Raw genomic sequence first — 18,464 nt, 5'->3', positions numbered from 1 at the left:
GTGACTAACACTTCACTTTTCTGTTTTCTCATTAAATCTTTAGTAAAGCTATGTTTCTAAGCAGTTCTCCCACTGTCAGATTTATTTAAGGGCTAAAATCAAGGGGCCTGGCTTGAAGGTGTGGCTTAGGCTAGTCCAAGAAGCATTTTGGATTCCACTTAACTGTATATACGTTCACTTTCATTTTTATACTGTTAAGTTTCCTTGAAGGCATGAATCATGTTTTATAGTAACTATCTCTGTTTGTGCAATCGATTTGGATTTTTCCAATAATTTCTATTTTAATATTATCTCTGTGTTCTATTCTCCCAACCCTTCATAGTATGATCAGCTGGACAAATGAGTTGGCTCTCTTCCACCATTTCTTATCTCCTATCTTATCCTATGACTGTCCCTAGCGTAGCACTTGCTCAGAAGAGCTCCTTAAGTTTATTCATTCATCCCCTGAATCAGAAGTCTAGAGCTATTAAGATTCTTTTGAAAACAGCTGTTCCATTAGACATCCTTCCCATTACTAAACAACAGTTGTTGGATGTACCCTTCTCCCATTAAACAGCATTAGGTATGAGACATTTTTAATGAGGCTTGTGATAGTCTATCTTTAAAGCTCTCTCTTCCGGGGCACTAAATTAGAGCATGCAATTGATGTTTAAAAGAAAAGCATTCCAGACACTGTTCTAACAGTGCCAGTTTACAAGAAAGACAAAAATCCTTGTTCTTACTATTGTTACATTCTAGTAGAGGGAGAAAACAAACAAATAAAACAAGGAAATAACAGGTAATAATTAGGCTATAAAGACAGTAAATCAGAGTGATGTGATGAAGTAACTACTTCAGATTTGTTGGTTTGCGTACATTATAGAAGCGAGGCAACTGAGTTCCTTCGTGATAATTGAGCTGTGACCTGAATAATAAGAAGGAAGCAGTTATGGAAAGAGCATTCCTGGCTCAGGGAACAGCTAGTTTAATGGCTCTGAGGCAGGAATGAACTTGGCATTTTCAGGAAACAGAAAGAAAGGCAGTGAGAAGGGGAAAGGGTTTAAAATGATGACAAAGAAGGAAGCAAGATAGATTACAAGAGGCCTGGTAAGCCAAGGTAAGGAATTTGGGCCTTAATTGGAGAAGGAAATGGCAACCCACTCCAGTGTTCTTGCCTGGAGAATCCCAGGGACGGGGGAGTCTGGTGGGCTGCCGTCTATGGGGTCGCACAGAGTCGGACATGACTGAAGCGACTTAGCAGCAGCAGCAGCAAGTGAGGTAGGATGTTTTGGAGGGAGGAGGGACTCAGCAGGGGACGATGGATCTGATTTACATTCTATAATGATGACTCCAGCTGCTATGTAGAGGTCAGAATGTAAGTGGGCAAGAGAAAATGCCAGAGACCCTCAGAGAAATCAAGATACGAGAAGATGGCCATTTGGACCAGGGTTGTAGATCAGAGATAAAAGTGGGCAGATGTGAAATAATGTTTGGAAAGAAGGAGAATCAGAGGGATTGGATAGAGGGCAGGTGAGAAGAAACAGAGGATAACAGAAGAAAGAGAAGAGTGCGTTCCAGGTTTTTGGTTTAAGAAAACTAAGATAGTAAAGATTAGGGAAAAAGTAGATTGGGGGTGAAAGGATGATTAAAATTTCTCTTTTGGCCATATCAAATTTAAAGTGTTAATAAGATAAGAAAGTATGGTACGTGAGCGGAAATGCAAATCTGGAACTCAGGATCAAGATCAGGGATGACATATTGCCTTGGGGCTTAAATGAATGGGGAGACTGTGTAAAGGAGAGAAAGGGAGAGAAAGAAGGAGAGAGAAGAGAGACCAGCTCATTTTGAGAGGTGAGCAGAGCAGAAAGAGCTCCAAGAAAAGAGGAAAAGCAGAGCATGAACTCCTCTTGTCCACTGAGTTCCAGACTCCGATATCCAATGTCTGCTTTATAATCATTCCCAAACAACCAACAAGATATTCTTTCCCTGTGTTACTGTTTGAAGAAATTCTAGGACTTGCCTCTGAGCCACTAATCCAATATGCTTATGTGTTCTAAGAAGACAGCTGTTTCCAATGACTTCCTTTGACTGATCCCACTGTTGCTGCAAACCAATGCCGGTCATTTCTGAACTCAGTGGGCTCCACTACCCAAGTCTGGCTTCTGAATGTATGTTTTCCCTGATAGTATAAGTCCTGTTGTGCTTTTTGTTTGGGGGGACTTTTGTATTTTGTTTTTGCCTTTAACATTTTATGCCTGTTTAATTTCCATCTTAGTACCTGAAGACCAAAAGTTGGATCATCTGTCTTCTAGTGTAAAAGTCATTGTTATAACTATTGTCTGCACGTAGTTGGTGCTTATATACAATAATAACTGTGCTGCAATGAGACTTTTTTTAGCATAAAAGTCTTTACTATACTGAGTGGTATCAGAAAGAGCCGTCACCCCAAAATCACTGTTTTAATGTTTTACTGTGGACCATGCTGCCAAAACCAAATGTTCCTCCTCTTCATCCTACTCAAAGAATATCATTTCCAAAATGGAATGAGCAAAACAAAACCATGAGGAGCGAGAATAAAATATTAGTACTTCCCTGGTCGCTCAGTGGTAAAGAAACTTCCTTCCAATACAGGGGACACGGGTTCGATCCCTGGTCCGGGAAAATCCCACATGCCTTGGAGCAACTACAGAGCCTGTGCTCTAGAGCCTGGGAGCTGTAATGACTGTAGGCCATCTGCCCTAGAGCCCAGGCTCTGCAACAGGAGAAGCCACGGCAATGTGAAGCCCATGCACCGCAACTAGCACCCACCTGCTGCAAACACAGAGGCGAAAAAAAGGCTGGAGCAGCAACGGAGGCCCAGCACAGCCAAAATAAATTTGCAAAAGTTTTTTAAAAAGACGATGCTGGGACACGGACTCCATCCCTGGTTGGGGAACAAAGATCTTCCATGCCACAGAGCGTGGCCAAAAGTAAAAATAAAAAGCAGGGAGGAAAAAGAAGAATAAAATATTAGTCCTGACACATTTATTTTGTATCTAAAAAGTATGAAGGGATTTATGTTTGTCTAATACTCAGGGTACTGACTGGCACTCCTGTCATCACTTGCTCCGTAAGTCAAATACACGGCATCCAGATGCTACAAATTGATTTCCTCTCCACGTATAATATGTACCACAGTTTATGTGCTAAACAGAATGTCAGTGTGATTAATTTTTTAAATAAGATCTTTAATAGTGGAGTCTTATAATAAGCAAGGGCCGACCATTAACATCTTTTTACCACATAGCAGCCAGTTTACTGGTTTTCCTATAGAAAGGACTATCCAACTAAAAGCTGAGTAATACTTATCTGTAAGTAAACTTGACAAGTGTGCCCAGTATGCTAACCTTTTCTATGAACATAAGCAATGATCAGATATATTTGAAAAAATAATGCTCAACCACTTTCTTCAACATAAGTGTGACATTTTTAATAATGAAGAAGAAAGTAACTGCTGTTTCCAAAGACATTTGGGCTAAGGAGAGAGCATTTTTAAAATAGACACTTGGAAATGTTCCACTATTATGTAATTTTGTTGTTGAAAACAATATAAATGTAAAACTCATAATATCTGCACACAAAAACTTGGAAATTGAATTTTTTTTTTGAAAATCTTCTGTAAAGATCTTTTAAATCTCACTTAAAAAAAAGTAGTTACAATGGGTTTTGAATCCATTTCTTAAAAATATGAAAATATAATAACTTCTGATTGGCTAATAAGAAGGGCTGACTGTTATTGGGGATGATATATATTGGGGATGATATATGTCGGCTAGCTGAATTTCAACAAAACCCTTCTCATAATTGGGGATGGGTTTGAAAAATGAGCATCATGATTTAGCAGGCACAGCTAATGGTGCACTTCTTCCATCTTCCAGTACTTATTTTTGTGAGAAAGCTCCTTCAGCTAAAATATCCATTAAAACCAACATGGGAATAAACTGAACTTAGAACCAGACCTCTGAGCCACTGTATCACAAGATATTAAAATAAGATGTTTTAAACCGACAAGAAATTGTCAACCAAATTGCTATCACCAAAAAGGGTAAGGAAGCTGATCTATTGATAAATAGAATAAAATAATAGGAAAACTATTATTTAATCTCTTAATCTAATCATTATTAATTTCTATTTTAAGTTGTTCTACAAAGTACACATTATAGTAGAGTATTTATACATAATTAATAATTATCTTATTATCATTATTAAAATGTTAAAAAATGTTAGTTAGGGATGCATAATCAAAAAGAAATATGGAAACCACTGCTTTAGTACAACTGGACCCTCAAGTACATCATACCTCAAGTTCCTCTTTATTTCAATCGTCTTTGGAAGTTCAAGTCCCTCCATCTTCCATTACAACCTGCTCTTCCATTCCTACACTGCTCTGTTGTCTCCTAATGTGACTGAATCCCACTCCTATCTCAGCCTTTCCACTCTGCCAAGAAGTTTGAGTCTGAATCAAAAAGTTCCTTATGGTAGCTGATTGACATTGATGGCTACTGCTACCAATGGGTCACAAATCCTGGTACTGACATCACTGTAAGACTCCTCTCCTGAATCTGGACTGGCCCCATGACTCACTCACTTTAATCAACAGGATGTGGTAGAAATGATGATGTGCCAGTTCTGGGAATAAACCTTAAGGTCTGCAAGATTCCACTTTTGTGCTTTAGGAAAGCCTAAGCTGCCAGGTTAGATGTCTAGCTATACTCCTGGTAAGTTCATGTGGAGAGGGAGAGACCCTGAGATGAAAACAGAAGAGAGACAGATAGACAGGCACTGGCATCCCAACTGAGCCCAGCGTTCCTGTCTTCTCCACTAAGACACCAGATATGTGAATTAGCAAATTGTATTTTCCAGACCAACCATAGCTCCTAATGGTTTCAGCCCCATATGACATCATGTGAATCAGAAGATTCACCTAGCTGAGCCCAATCAACCTATGGTATCTTGAGAGATAATAAAATTGCTGTTTTAAGCCATTGAGTTTGTCATGGTTTATTAAACAACACTTGATAACATAACCCTGTTACATTCTCAATCGTATGGAAATTTTCACTTCCATCTTTTAACTGAAAACTAACCTTCTGGTTGAGGACACTTAACCTACAGGCCTCTCGAGTGACACCTGCTTTTCCCCTCACCCTCCACTTACTGCAGAGCCAATAGATACAGGAGGTGTTTTCCTCACTCCCCACTGTCCTCCTGTAGGAACCTCTGCCCTCTGAAGCCATGACATCTGGCTGTGTCCCTCTCTAAATCACGTTGCTGCCAGCTGCTGATGTCTTGGCTGTTCTTCATTGGTAGGTGACCTACCCCCGGCCCACACTCCACTCCTATATTTGTCAGCATGCTCTGTGATTTCAGCCTGCATATAGATGACCCCGCCTAGAACTTTCCTCTCAGTTCCTTGACCTCTTAACTTTTCCTCTACTCCTCTTTAGACACTTGTTCCCACGGTCACACCTAGAACTTGTAAACTGAATTACCTCTGAAATATAAATGTCAGCTTTTATCCTTTTAGCTCACACATGCTATTAACCGTACCACCACAGTTCTTTGACCATGTCAGAATATAGTAAAGAATGAAATGTCGAAGAAAATAACAAACTTATACATTATACTTTTCATAGATAATTACAAACCTTACATGGGCTTTAAGCACTGCCCAGTGATAGACCTATGTTTCTACATTAAGTTTGCTTTCATAATTTTGGACACAACTACTTTATGACGTCTCTTCTCTTTTCAAATCTCTTATCTGCCCTACTTCTCCCCTTATCCTCCATTAATGATGTCCCCTCATGCTTCATCAATGAAACAGAAGTTATTCAGTGAGGACTCTTTATCTTCCTGTCATCAGATATACCAGTCTACCTGTATCTGTACCATTACTCCTCTTATAGAGATTCACTTCAAGTGTCCATATCTCGGGCCCATTACCCGATTAGACTCTGGGTACCATTCCCTCTCACCTTTCCAAAGGTTTTGTACCTCCATGTATTCTGTCTACTTTGCACCATCAATGGACCGTTCACTTCAGTGTAAACACAAAAAATCTTCAAAAAATCCCTTATCTCCCTTATTATGCCACTTCTCTGCTTACCTCCACAGTAAGATTTCCTTTAAAAATGTATGCAAGCGGGACTTCCCTGGTGGTCCAGTTGTTAAGAATCTGCCTTTCAACGCAGGGGATGTGAGTTTAATCCCTGGTCAGGAAACTAGGATCCCACATACCTCAGAGCCCCACGTGCCCCACCTAGAGAGTCTATGTGCTTCAATGAAAGTTCCTACAAGACACAACAAACGTCCCCCAGTGAAGATTCTATGTGCTGCAACTAAGACCCAACAACTAACCCTAATGTTAACCCTAACACAGCCAAATGAATAAATAAAATTTAAAAAATGTACACAAGCAACCACCTGTCATTTCTTCTTCAAATCCTAAATCTGGTTTTACTTCCCAGCGTTCACAGTTATTGCTGTTGTTTAATTGCTAAGTTGTGTTTGACTCTTTGTGACCCGATGTACCATAGCCCACCAGGCTCCTCTGTCCATGGGATTTCCCAGGCAAGAATACTGAAGTGGGTTGCCATTTCCTACTCCAGGGGATCTTCCTGACCCAAGGATCAAATCTGTGTCTCCTGCATTGGCAGGCAGATTCATTACCACTGAGCCACCTGGGAAGCCAAAAATTACTCTTGCAGAATCAGTAACAATCTTTTCCTTGCCAAATCCAAGGAATATAATTCTGTTGCTGTCTTATTTCTTTCCCAGTTTTTCCCAATTGAATACATGGCTCCATCATCCACCCAGTCATTTAAATATGATATCCCAGTCTCAATTACTTAGCCTTAAGTCCTCCTCGACTGTCTCCCCTAAATCTAATTCATCGGCAAGCACTGCCTTTCTACCTCCAGACGGTTAATCCTCTTACTTTCCTCCTCCGCTACCTTGATGTAAGCCACACCGTCTCTCAAATCATCTAGGAGGCAGTAGCTCTTCCTGCTAGATGCTCTCCTTATTTCCACTTGTCTCCCCAGCAGCCAAGGTAATTTTTCCAAATTGTGTATCAGTCTGTAACTCTGCTACTAAAAACTTTTCTTTGCTTGTTGTTTTTATTTAGAGTGAAATTCAAACTCTGTATCATGGCCGGTAAGATCCATCTGATGGAACTGTAAGGGAAATATTTATTCTTCCCCTCTCCTCTACACATTCCATAGAAAGGAGAGAACTTTCTCTCTGCAGGAAGAAAGTGAAAATTGTCCCATTCTCTCTCAGCAACTGCACCCACCCCCCAACACACACACACACTCTCATCCCTTAGCACTCCTTCCCTGGGGTATAGGAAGGAAATTATTAATATCTCACTGGTGATATGGCAATGGGAACTGAGAATGTGTGTCTCAGAGACTTCATAGGTTCTTTCTTTCAGAGTAGCTTAATTCTCCTCTGCCCTTTAGCAACCAGCTTGCCCTGGAAGGAAAACCTGCTAGGGACAATAGGGGAGGGATCTTTTTCCAGGGTGATGGCAGTGGGAGGAGTATTAAGAAGTCTATTGGACTGATTCTCCAATCAGCAGAATCAGTAATCTAGCTGCTATTTTGTCTTCTATCTAATCCTGACTCCTGGGTCCTATATCCCACTTGTTTTTAACTTCTGGAAAAACACATGGTTGTTTTTTTTTTCCCCATCCATAAAGCCTTCAGTGCTATATTACTGGACTTTGTCTACGTCTGCAACTTCATTTTCGCCACTCTCTCCTACTTACTAGGCTTCAGTTATTCTAGCTGTCTTTCATTTCCTAAAACGCAGCCACAGTTTTTCTGCCTCAGTATTTTTGCATTTGTAGCTCCCTGTGCCCAAGGAGTAACTCCTCTGCTTTTTCACATGATACGCCTCTTATGTTCAGGCCTCAGATTAGTTATCATGTTCTAAGAGTAGCCTTCCCACACAGCGTCATGTAAGTTACTTCCCCACTGTCATTTTTGTCTGCCCTAGCTTCTTATCTGCTTCTCTTACAGTACTCATACACCCTGACCCCACCTTTTTTTAGACTGCAGGATCTTAGTTCCTCCAGCAGGGATTGAATATGGGCCTCAGCAGTGAAAGCACAGAGTCCTAACCACTGGACAGCCAGGAAATTCTCTATATTTATCCCATCTTTATGTTCTGTTTATTTGCTTGTTTCTTCTCCTCACTAAAATCTGCTCATTGAAGGAACAAGTCTTCATTGTTTGTGGTTGTATCCAAAAATCTAAGCTCATAGTAGGCTAGTGTTAAGTATTGAATATTCGTTGAATCAGTGAATGATTACATGGAAATAGCAATTCAGAATTAATAACCTGGCTTGCTGACTTGATAATTACGAAGTGCAAATTCCAATTAATTTCCATATGAATTTTTCATAGTCCTATCATTGTTTTGAAACCAGAAATTAGTTTATTTACCATATAAACCTGGTTCACATGCTGATTCCTTCAAGAATATGTCAGTTTATTGAAAATGTACACATAAAGAGCTATTACTAGATTCTATGAAGGAAAAAAGGACATGAAAAAGGAGATCGGGATAGTGGATCTAGAAAGACAAGTATTATATCCATGAAATGATTAAAACTCATATATAAAATAAAAATTAAAGCTTTTTTAGCATGATTAAAGAAATAGTTAATAAATTTATCATGTGCATTCACATATATATATCACTTATGTACCATATATACATATAGGTTTTTACTAATCGTCATACATTTAATAGGAAAAAATAAATTTTATATGTACTACCAAGGTAGGCAGAATAATGTCCCTTCACCCACAAGATGTCCATGTTCAAGTTCCTAGAATCTGTCAATCACTTAGAGATTATCATACTAAATGAAGTAAGTCAGTCAGAGAAAGACAACTATCATACGATATCACTTATATATGGAATTTTATAAAAATGGAACAAATTTTTTTTTTACTTACTTAAAAAACAGAAACGGACTCACAGATATAAAAAATAAATGTATGGTTGCCAAAGGAGAAAACAGGGGAGGGATAAATTAGGAGTTTGGGATTAACAGATACACACTACTTTATATTAATATAAAATAGATAAACAACAAAGACCTACTGTATAGCACAGGAAACTATATTCAATATCTTGTAATAACCTATAATGGAAAAGAATGTGAACAAGAGCATATGCACATACATACATATATATATTTACATATATGATTGAATCACTTTGCTGGATACCTGCAACAAATATAACACTGTAAATCAACTATATTGCAATAAAAAATAAAAAATATATTACCTTACTTGGCAGTAGGGACTTTGCAGATATGATTAAATGAAGGATCATGAGATGGGAATGTTGTCTTGGGTTATTTTAGTGGGTCCACAATAATCATGAGGGCCCTTTTAAGGGAAAGACACAGGCAGGAGAATGAGAGGAGGGGATGTGATTGCAGTCTTCAAGGAGCACACTAGCTAAGGAATGTAGGCAGTCTTGAAAAGCTGAAAAAGGCAAGGAAATTTCCTCTAGAGCCTCCAGAAGGCGGCTCAGATGGTAAAGAATCTGCTTGCAATGCAGGAGACCTGGGTTCAATCCTGGGTCAGGAAGATCCCCTGGAGAAGTGAATGGCTACCCACTCCAGTATCCTTGCCTGGAGAATCCCATGGACCAAGGAGCCTGTCCACGGGGTCGCAAAAGAGTCAGACACAACTGAGCAACTAACACAGAGCCTCTAGAAAGGAAGGAAGCAAACCCTGATGACACCTTGATTTTAGCTCAGTGAACTCCATTTTGTATTTCTGACCTCCAGAACTGTAAGATAATAAATGTGTGTTATTTTAAGCCAATAATTTTGTGGGTAACTTGTTACAGCAGTCATGGGAAACAAATATAAATACATTAAGCAAATTTCATTCAGTCTCTAATACTTCAGAATCTTGCCCCTCGGGATCGTCATTACGTGAATCAATTATCAGTGAACTGCAGGTAAATAGACATGCTGGTTAATGAGGCGTTTCTATTCAGAAGTCTGAATAAGCTAGTTTTTACTGAAGAAGTTTTATAAGCACTAAGAACTTAATCAGGGTTGGATGAGATTAGAATGTGTCTCCTTAAGGAAATCTTTAGGTGAATTTTAAGGTAGATAAAAGAGGACCCCTGAAAAGGAAATGGAGGAGATTTCAAGAGGATCTGGAAAAATCCTAAGCGGGGAAAATGGGCAATTATTGGTGATTTGGGCAACACAAAAGTATATGAAGATAGTAAGATAATCTAGTCAGAACTCCTCTTTTGAATTTTTACTTTTATCTAAAACACCACTCTTTGAGTGATTACATATGTTTCACAAGAGGAATGGATGGTTATAAGCCTATTGGCATAGATTATCAGATTAGCTTCCATTAACCCTGAAAAGAAAATCATTCTTGCTTAGAAACTAAAACAGACAATTAACCTTGCCAGTGCGGAGAAGTAAGATAAAGTATAGGTGTTTGTTCTTCATGCAGTATTATAGCGGAGGTGAGGTTTGGGGTGAGAAAACAGGTTTATATGTGGTAATGCAATGAAAGGGAGGGAGCATGGACTTTGAGATCAAACAGACTTAGTTCAAATTCCAGCTCTACCTTTTATTGGTCATGTGACCTTAGTCAAATTAATTAAAATACCTTGTTTCTCTACTTCCTTATCTGTAAAATATCTAATTCATGTGATTAGCATTAGATGTTAGTGTTGAAAGTGAAGTTGCTCAGTCGTGTCCGGCTCTTTGCAACCCCATGGACTGTAGCCTACCAGGCTCCTCCCTCCATGGGATTCTCCAGGCAAGAGTCCTGGAGTGGGGTGCCATTTCCTTCTCCAGGAGATCTTCCTGACCCAGGGATCGAACCTGGGTCTCCCGCATTCCAGGCAGACGCTTTAACCTCTGAGCCTAGGGATTATATAATGATATTAGTGTTACAAGAGACTTTTTGAGAATAACCCAAGATTCTCAAGAGCATCAGACTAATTTGAATTACTTCCCAGTTTTGCCTTAGGCCAGCACAGGTAGGAGCAGTGGGATGTTTTCAGAGTTGGAGGATTTTTCTAGTAAGTTTGTGAGGATGTGTACATGTGTGGGGGTGGGGTAGAGCATGGAGATAATTTTAGGTAGTAGAACTGAATGCCTCCATCAGAACTGAGCACTATGAGAAAAATATTCTTTAAATTTGAAAGACAGGTCATGTTTTTTTTCCTTTGACATATCTATTATAATTCACAATTTTTAAAAAGAATGAATTTGACAGTCAGAGATACAGTGAACTGCCCCAAAAGGCAAAATTAACTGCCACAGAGGGGTAGTTAGGGGTAGACTAGGACTCAGCGTTCTTGTTTCTTGAACTCTCTTTGCCCCTTTGGTAACATACTCAACCATCAGGTCTCAGTGTTCTCAAGCCACCTATTCATTTTACTTTGGTGCAACTTTCTCATTATTATGAAACGTGGAAGATAAAATGAAGTGAAAACTGAGTAAGGAGACTGTAAGCTGAGATGTCATTTTTCTGAACTGATATCTCACTAACAACATTTCAAGGACTGAATTAAATTTGAAGTTTACAGGAAGAAAAAGAAACACATGCTATCCATACTTATCAAATGGTCTAGTTAGTTAGTTCATTCGCTCAGTCGTGTCCGACTCTTTGCGACCCCATGAATCACAGCACGCCAGGCCTCCCTGTCCATCACCAACTCCCGGAGTTCACTCAGATTCACGTCCATCGAGTCAGTGATGCCATCCAGCCATCTCATCCTCTGTCGTCCCCTTCTCCTCCTGCCCTCAATCCCTCTCAGCATCACAGTCTTTTCCAATGAGTCAACTCTTCGCATGAGGGGGCCAAAGTACTGGAGTTTCAGCTTTAACATCATTCCCTCCAAAGAAATCCCAGGGTTCATCTCCTTCAGAATGGATTGGTTGGATCTCCTTGCAGTCCAAGGGACTCTCAAGAGTCTTCTCCAACACCACAGTTCAAAAGCATCAATTCTTCGGCACTCAGCTTTCTTCATAGTCCAATTCTCACATCGATACATGACCACTGGAAAAATCACAGCCTTGACTAGATGGACCTTTGTTGGTAAAGTAATGTCTCTGCTTTTCAACATGCTATCTAGGTTGGTCATAACTGTTCTTCCAAGGAGTAAGCGTCTTTTCATTTCATGGCTGCAGTTGCCATCTGCAGTGATTTTGGAGCCCCCCAAAATAAAGTCTGCCACTGTTTCCACTGTTTCCCCATCTATTTGCCACGAAGTGATGGCACCAGATACCATGATCTTTGTTTTCTGAATGTTGAGCTTTAAGCCAACTTTTTCACTCTCCTCTTTCATTTTCATCAAGAGGCTTTTTAGTTCCTCTTCACTTTCTGCTATAAGGGTGGTATCATCTGCATATCTGAGGTTATTGATATTTCTCCCTGCAATCTTGATTCCAGCTTGTGCTTCTTCCAGCCCAGCGTTTCTCATGATGTACTCTGCATAGAAGTTAAATAAGCAGGGTGACAATATACAGCCTTGGCGTACTCCTTTTAACATACTGCTAAGTCACTTCAGTTGTGTCTGACTCTGTGCAATCCCATAGACGGCAGCCCACCAGGCTCCCTTGTCCCTGGGATTCTCCAGGCAAGAACACTGGAGTGGGTTGCCATTTCCTTCTCCAGTGCATAAAAGTGAAAAGTGAAGTGAAGTCACTCAGTCGTGTCCGACTCTTCACGACCCCATGGACTGCAGCCCATCAGACTCCTCCATCCATGGGATTTTCCAGGCAAGAGTACTGGAGTGGGGTGCCATTGCAAATGTACCAAATTCCTGCATGTCATAATAAGAATCCTAGATGCATAGCAAACTACTAACCCCTTTTTTAATGCAACAGAATGGTAAAGGCAACTGAGTTTAAAATAAACCAAATATTATTTCAAGAATAACTGAACCTATATCCTAATGAAAAGTAGCTTTATTAAATATTCATAAATAAAATATTATAGTAACACAGAGATTCTATATTTTAAATTCATAAGATTCACAGAAGTAGAGCCAAAAAATTATTTTAGAGACAATGAAACTTGCTTCAAATAAAATTTTTTAATATAGCATTTTTAATCTGTTGAGGTCACCCAAAATAGAAGGTATTTTCCCTCAGCATTTTTATCTACTTATTATTGCAGTGCGGGTTTGAGTCAGAGAGGCTTAAATTTGACTTCTGCTTATTTTATTTATTAGTTGTCAATTCTAAGTTAAATTATTTAACCTCTCTCAACATGTTTCATCATTCGTAAAACTGAGATAATAATACCTTACCCTTAGTACTGTTGTATTATTTAAAATAAACAATCCTAAACATTCTAATGCTTAGATTAGATTAAACCTTTCCCACCAAACCTATAGCACTTCCTTAGTATTTCTCAAGAGTATCCTTTACTCTCTGTCCCTACTGCTTCTATTTTAGTTCAGCTCACATCTGGAATGTTGCAATAGGCTCCCACCTTCTAGTCTAGACCTCATTCTTAGACATTTTCCACTTTGCAGCTACTCAAATATATATTTAACTATGTCATTTTCAAACTTCACACCATCCCTACTACCCTCAGGATAATGCCCTCAGCCATCAAGGCCCTGCAAGACCTGACCCTTCTTTCTTATCTACTTTTATTCCTTGACCTTCTCCCTCTCCCCACATCTCTGCATATCTCACTCTAGCCATCAACTGCTTACAGGGTCCTCAGAGATCCAAATTCTTGTCTCCTTGCCCATGTACATAAAATAAAATCTTTTGATTCCTTGACCTATTTCTCCTTCAGGTCTCTGCTTGATGGCATCTTTTCCAGGAAGCTCTCCACAATAGGGTTAAACGTCCTACCTATATCCTTCCACACTACCCCTTCCTGTTGCTTACAGCTCTGGACTCACTTGTCTGTCTCTACCACTGTACTCCTGGAGGGCCAAAACACTTATTCACTGTTGTGCACCTAACTCCCAAGCAGATTGTCACATACTCTTATTAAGTATTGCTTTCTTTAATCTACTGCTTCTTCTCTGGCTTCTATATTGTTATCACTACGTTCCATTTCTCAGAAACTTTCAGTGGCTCTTATTTCTTACCTTATCAAGTTCCAATTCCTTCACTTGGCTATTTTAAGCTCTCACAATCTGTTCTTCTTACCACAATTTCAACCTTATTTCTCAGGATGCCCCATCATGATCTTTCCTATGGTCTAATGAATATGACACACGTGTGCCCTAGCTCATACTGTTTCTCTCTCAGGATAGATTCCTTTCTTCCAATAATATCTTCAAATATCCACTCATATCCTTATGGAGCAAGCTTTGACTTCTTTGACTAGATTTCTTTATATGTTGATACTCACAGACTTAGGCAATTTTCTAATAGGAAGAAACTTCAAAATATTGACTGTTCCTACTCTTGTTTTGCATGCTGCATAACTATATCTATCTCTGAAAGCACCTAGCAGAGTGCTGAGCTCAGAAGAGATGCTCAAAAACTACTAGACTGGTTGTAAAGCATTTTGTCTCATCTAATATATATATATAATGGGCTTCCCAGGTAGCTCAGTGGTAAAGAGCCCCCCTGCCTAATGCAGGAGACATAACAGATGCAGGTTTGATCCCTGAGTCCAGAAGATCCCCTGGAGGAGGAAATGGCAACCCACTCCAGTATTCTTGCCTGGAGAATCCTATGGACAGAGGAGCCTGGTGGGAGTCCATAGGGTCACAAAGAGTCGGACACAACTGAAGCAACTGAGCAGGCAGGCACATATATATATTATATATTATATAAATATAATGTGTATATATATATATAATATTATATATAAATACATATATGTGTGTATATACACATACAATATACATAACAATATATATTTATAAATATATAATTTATATTATATAAATTAATATATAAAAATTATATTTATATAAATATATAAATACACATGTATGGGTGGGTATATATATATATACACACACATACAATATGTATATATATATATATACACATACAATCTAGGCTTATGATTGTTTGCAATAGATAGACATTGATAATTTGAAGTGACAGACTATGAAAAAAGAAAATTCATCAGATGTAGAAAATGGCCTTGGACTTCAAGGAGACGTAGAAAATGGTCTTGGACTGCAAGGAGATGTAGAAAATGGACTTGGACTGCAGGGAGATCAAGCCAGTCAATCCTAAAGGAAATCAGTTCTGAATATTCATTGGAAGGACTGATGCTGAAGCTGAAACTCCAATACTTTGGCCATGTGATGCAAAGAACTGACTCATTGGAAAAGATCCTGATGCTGGGAAAGATTGAAGGCGGGAGGAGAGGGGATGACAGAGGATAAGATGGTTGTATGGCATCACCAGTTCGATGGGCATGAATTTGAGCAAGCTCCAGGAGTTGGTGATGGATAGGGAAGCCTGGCATGCTGCAGTTCATGGGGTCACAAAGAGTCAGACACAACTGAGCGACTGAACTGAACTGAGAAAATGGGTAATAGATTAAGTAAATGAGAAGAGAGGGGGAATAGGGTTACAATAAGCTAGGGATAGACATTTCAGTTGCTCAACCTGGACTAGCCTAACCTCATTGCAGCCTTTTAAAACTAGAGTTTAGGCAGAAGAGAGTTTAGGCAGAAGACTGTTCACGGCCAAATCATTTTATTATTATCACTGCACAGTTTAGTTAACTACTCCAGTGAGATCCCCTTAAATGTTATTCAGAACATCATGGTGAAGAAGCAGCAATCAGTTCCCTATTATTCTTTTAAAGAACATTCTCTTTTCCTACTTCTTCTTGCTCTGTCCCTCCCAGTACATTTCCTTTACTGAATTTAAATCAACTTCTAACCTCTTGAAGTTTACATGCATCAATAAGGTAAGTTTTGTTATAAACCCTGTCAAAATACAGTGCTCTGACCCTTTCTAGTAAACATTTTTCTTGATATTTCTTCTCACCTGCCCCATCCCAATAATAATTTGCTACCCAAATAAATCTGTAATACTTCATGAATATATAGATATTTCTAGATAGAATTTTTTCCTTTATTTGTAGCTGCTGCTGCTAAGTCATTTCAGTCGTGTCTGACTCTGTGCGACCCCACAGACTGCAGCCCACCAGGCTCCCCCATCCCTGGGATTCTCCAGGCAAGAACAGGCATAATCAAATCCTGAGCATTGCTTTACCTGGAACATGAGAACTAGTAGATTTATTCTGGAAAACTATTTTGACATCAGAATAATGTATATGGGATCAATGACTGGAAGCTTCATCAAAGCAATTTTTCTAATATATGAGTTTTTTGAGAGCAGGGACCATAGTTTATTTTTTATTCCTAATCAGGCCTATTATAGTGCCTGATACATAGTAGGCATTCAGTGTCTCTATTAACTGAATGAGTGAATGAATTAGTACAAAAACTAGTCCCTACCATTGAGAAGATTCATACTTTAAGAAAGAAGTATCACAGATAGCAGCTGTCATCATCATCACCATCAATATTTATTGAATAACTTATTTTACTTGGTCAAGCGCTGGAGTTTATAAAAAGAATCATAATACCATTCTCACTCAACTTTAAGACAAAAGCTCTGAAAGCATGAGAAGACTTTCATTTATAAAACAGATTTTTATTGAGCACTTTCTATATGCTAGCGTTGTTCTGGCACTGAGGATATAATGGCAAATAAGACAGACAAAAATCCCTGTCTTCAGGGAGCTTAAATTTAAATGGGAGTGACAGCTCATAAACAAAATATATATTATTTTAGTGGTAAGTGCATAGGAAAAAATATGGAAGTGGAGCTAGTGTTGAAAGATTAGATGAAATGGCTAGGGAAGCCCTCATGTAGATAATATTTGAATAAAATGATAAAGAAGTGAAGACATGAGAAAAACGTTACTTTCATGTGAGAGAAGACAAGGAAGGGGAGGGGAACTAGTGTGTGTGTGAAAATGTAGGTTTGTGCCAGCCCACATCTGCATGTAGCAGTCACTATTGGGTCTCACGGGGGCTTCCCCTGTGGCTCAGCGGTAAAGAACCTGCCAGCGACGCAGAAGATTTGCAGGAGATGCAGGTTCAATCCCTGGAAAATGGCAACTTGCTCCAGTATTCTTGACCCGAAAAATTCCTTGGAGAGAGGAGTCTGGTGCGCTACCATCCATGGGGTCACAAAGACTCAGACATGACTCAACAGCAACAGATGTTACACAGCAATGCACTGGGGCTCACTGTATGCAATATGCAGGGACAGCCCTATGGCCTTAACTGGTGGGGTGCTGAGGGGATGGTTTGTGGATTCAAGCAGAACAAAAGAGGCACTTAAACTAGTGGCAGGTGGGTGGTCACAAAACCGCTTCAGCTGCTTTTGCTAGTTTCAATCTATGCATCCAAACGAAAGATAGAAGATGCTCTTAGAAATTACTGTAATATATAACTACAAATGGAAGTAGCATGGAAAAGCAAAGCAAGTGCACTTGAAATCTGGAAGAGATTAATGTAGGTTAAAGAAAGAGAGAGGGACAAAAAATGAGGAGCTGCAACACAAAAGCCCCAGGGTGGTCTTCTGGAAAGGTCCAAAATGAAAGTGGAACATGGTAGGGTGTGTGTGTGTGTAGCTTGCATTGGTGTGTTATGGACTGAATCATGTTCCCTGTAAATTTATATGTTGAAGTCCTATCCCCTCAGTATATCAGAATGTAACCTTATTTGGAAATAGTGTCACTGAAGGTATAATTAAAGATGAGGTCAGATTAGAATAGTTGGGCCTCTAATTGAAAATGACTGGAGTGCTCGTAAAAATGAAAAATTTCAAGAGACATGGATGTGAAGGATGGAGATACATGAGCACAAGCCAAGAAACTACCACAGGCTAGGGGAGGTTTGGAAGAAATCTTTCCCTAGTGCCTTCACAGTGAGCATGGCCCTGCTCACACTTTGATTTCAGACTTCTGGCCCTGAAAACTGTACGAAAATACATTCGTGTTGTTCTAAGCCAAGCAGCTTGTGGTACTTAGGAAACTAATTCAAGCCTGTAAGACTATTTTGAGGTAACCAGAAAGAGCATTTTTGCATCACAGAAAGGGAAGTAGCGTACAAGCAGTGAAGTGCCTGACCATCTCGGGCATCAGAAAACTCTGTGTTTCTGTTTTTTTGGCCAAAGCAGGCAGTTTTTATATCTTTCAGAGAAAGACTTCTTTCTGAGAAAACAGGGACTCAGACTTGGGATAGCAAGGGTTCTCGGCCTTGAATTATCGCTCTCTGGCAATACGGATGCCCTCGATACCTATTCCTGATTGTTGTTCACTGGCTAAGTTGTGTTCCACTCTTTGCGACCCTATGGACCACCGCACTCCAGGCTACCCTGTCCTTCACTATCTCCTTGAGTTTGCTCAAAT

This window comes from Capricornis sumatraensis, chromosome 7, assembly GCF_032405125.1.
Source record: "Capricornis sumatraensis isolate serow.1 chromosome 7, serow.2, whole genome shotgun sequence".
Taxonomy (NCBI): Eukaryota; Metazoa; Chordata; class Mammalia; order Artiodactyla; family Bovidae; genus Capricornis; species Capricornis sumatraensis.
This window is presented reverse-complemented; position numbering follows the sequence as displayed.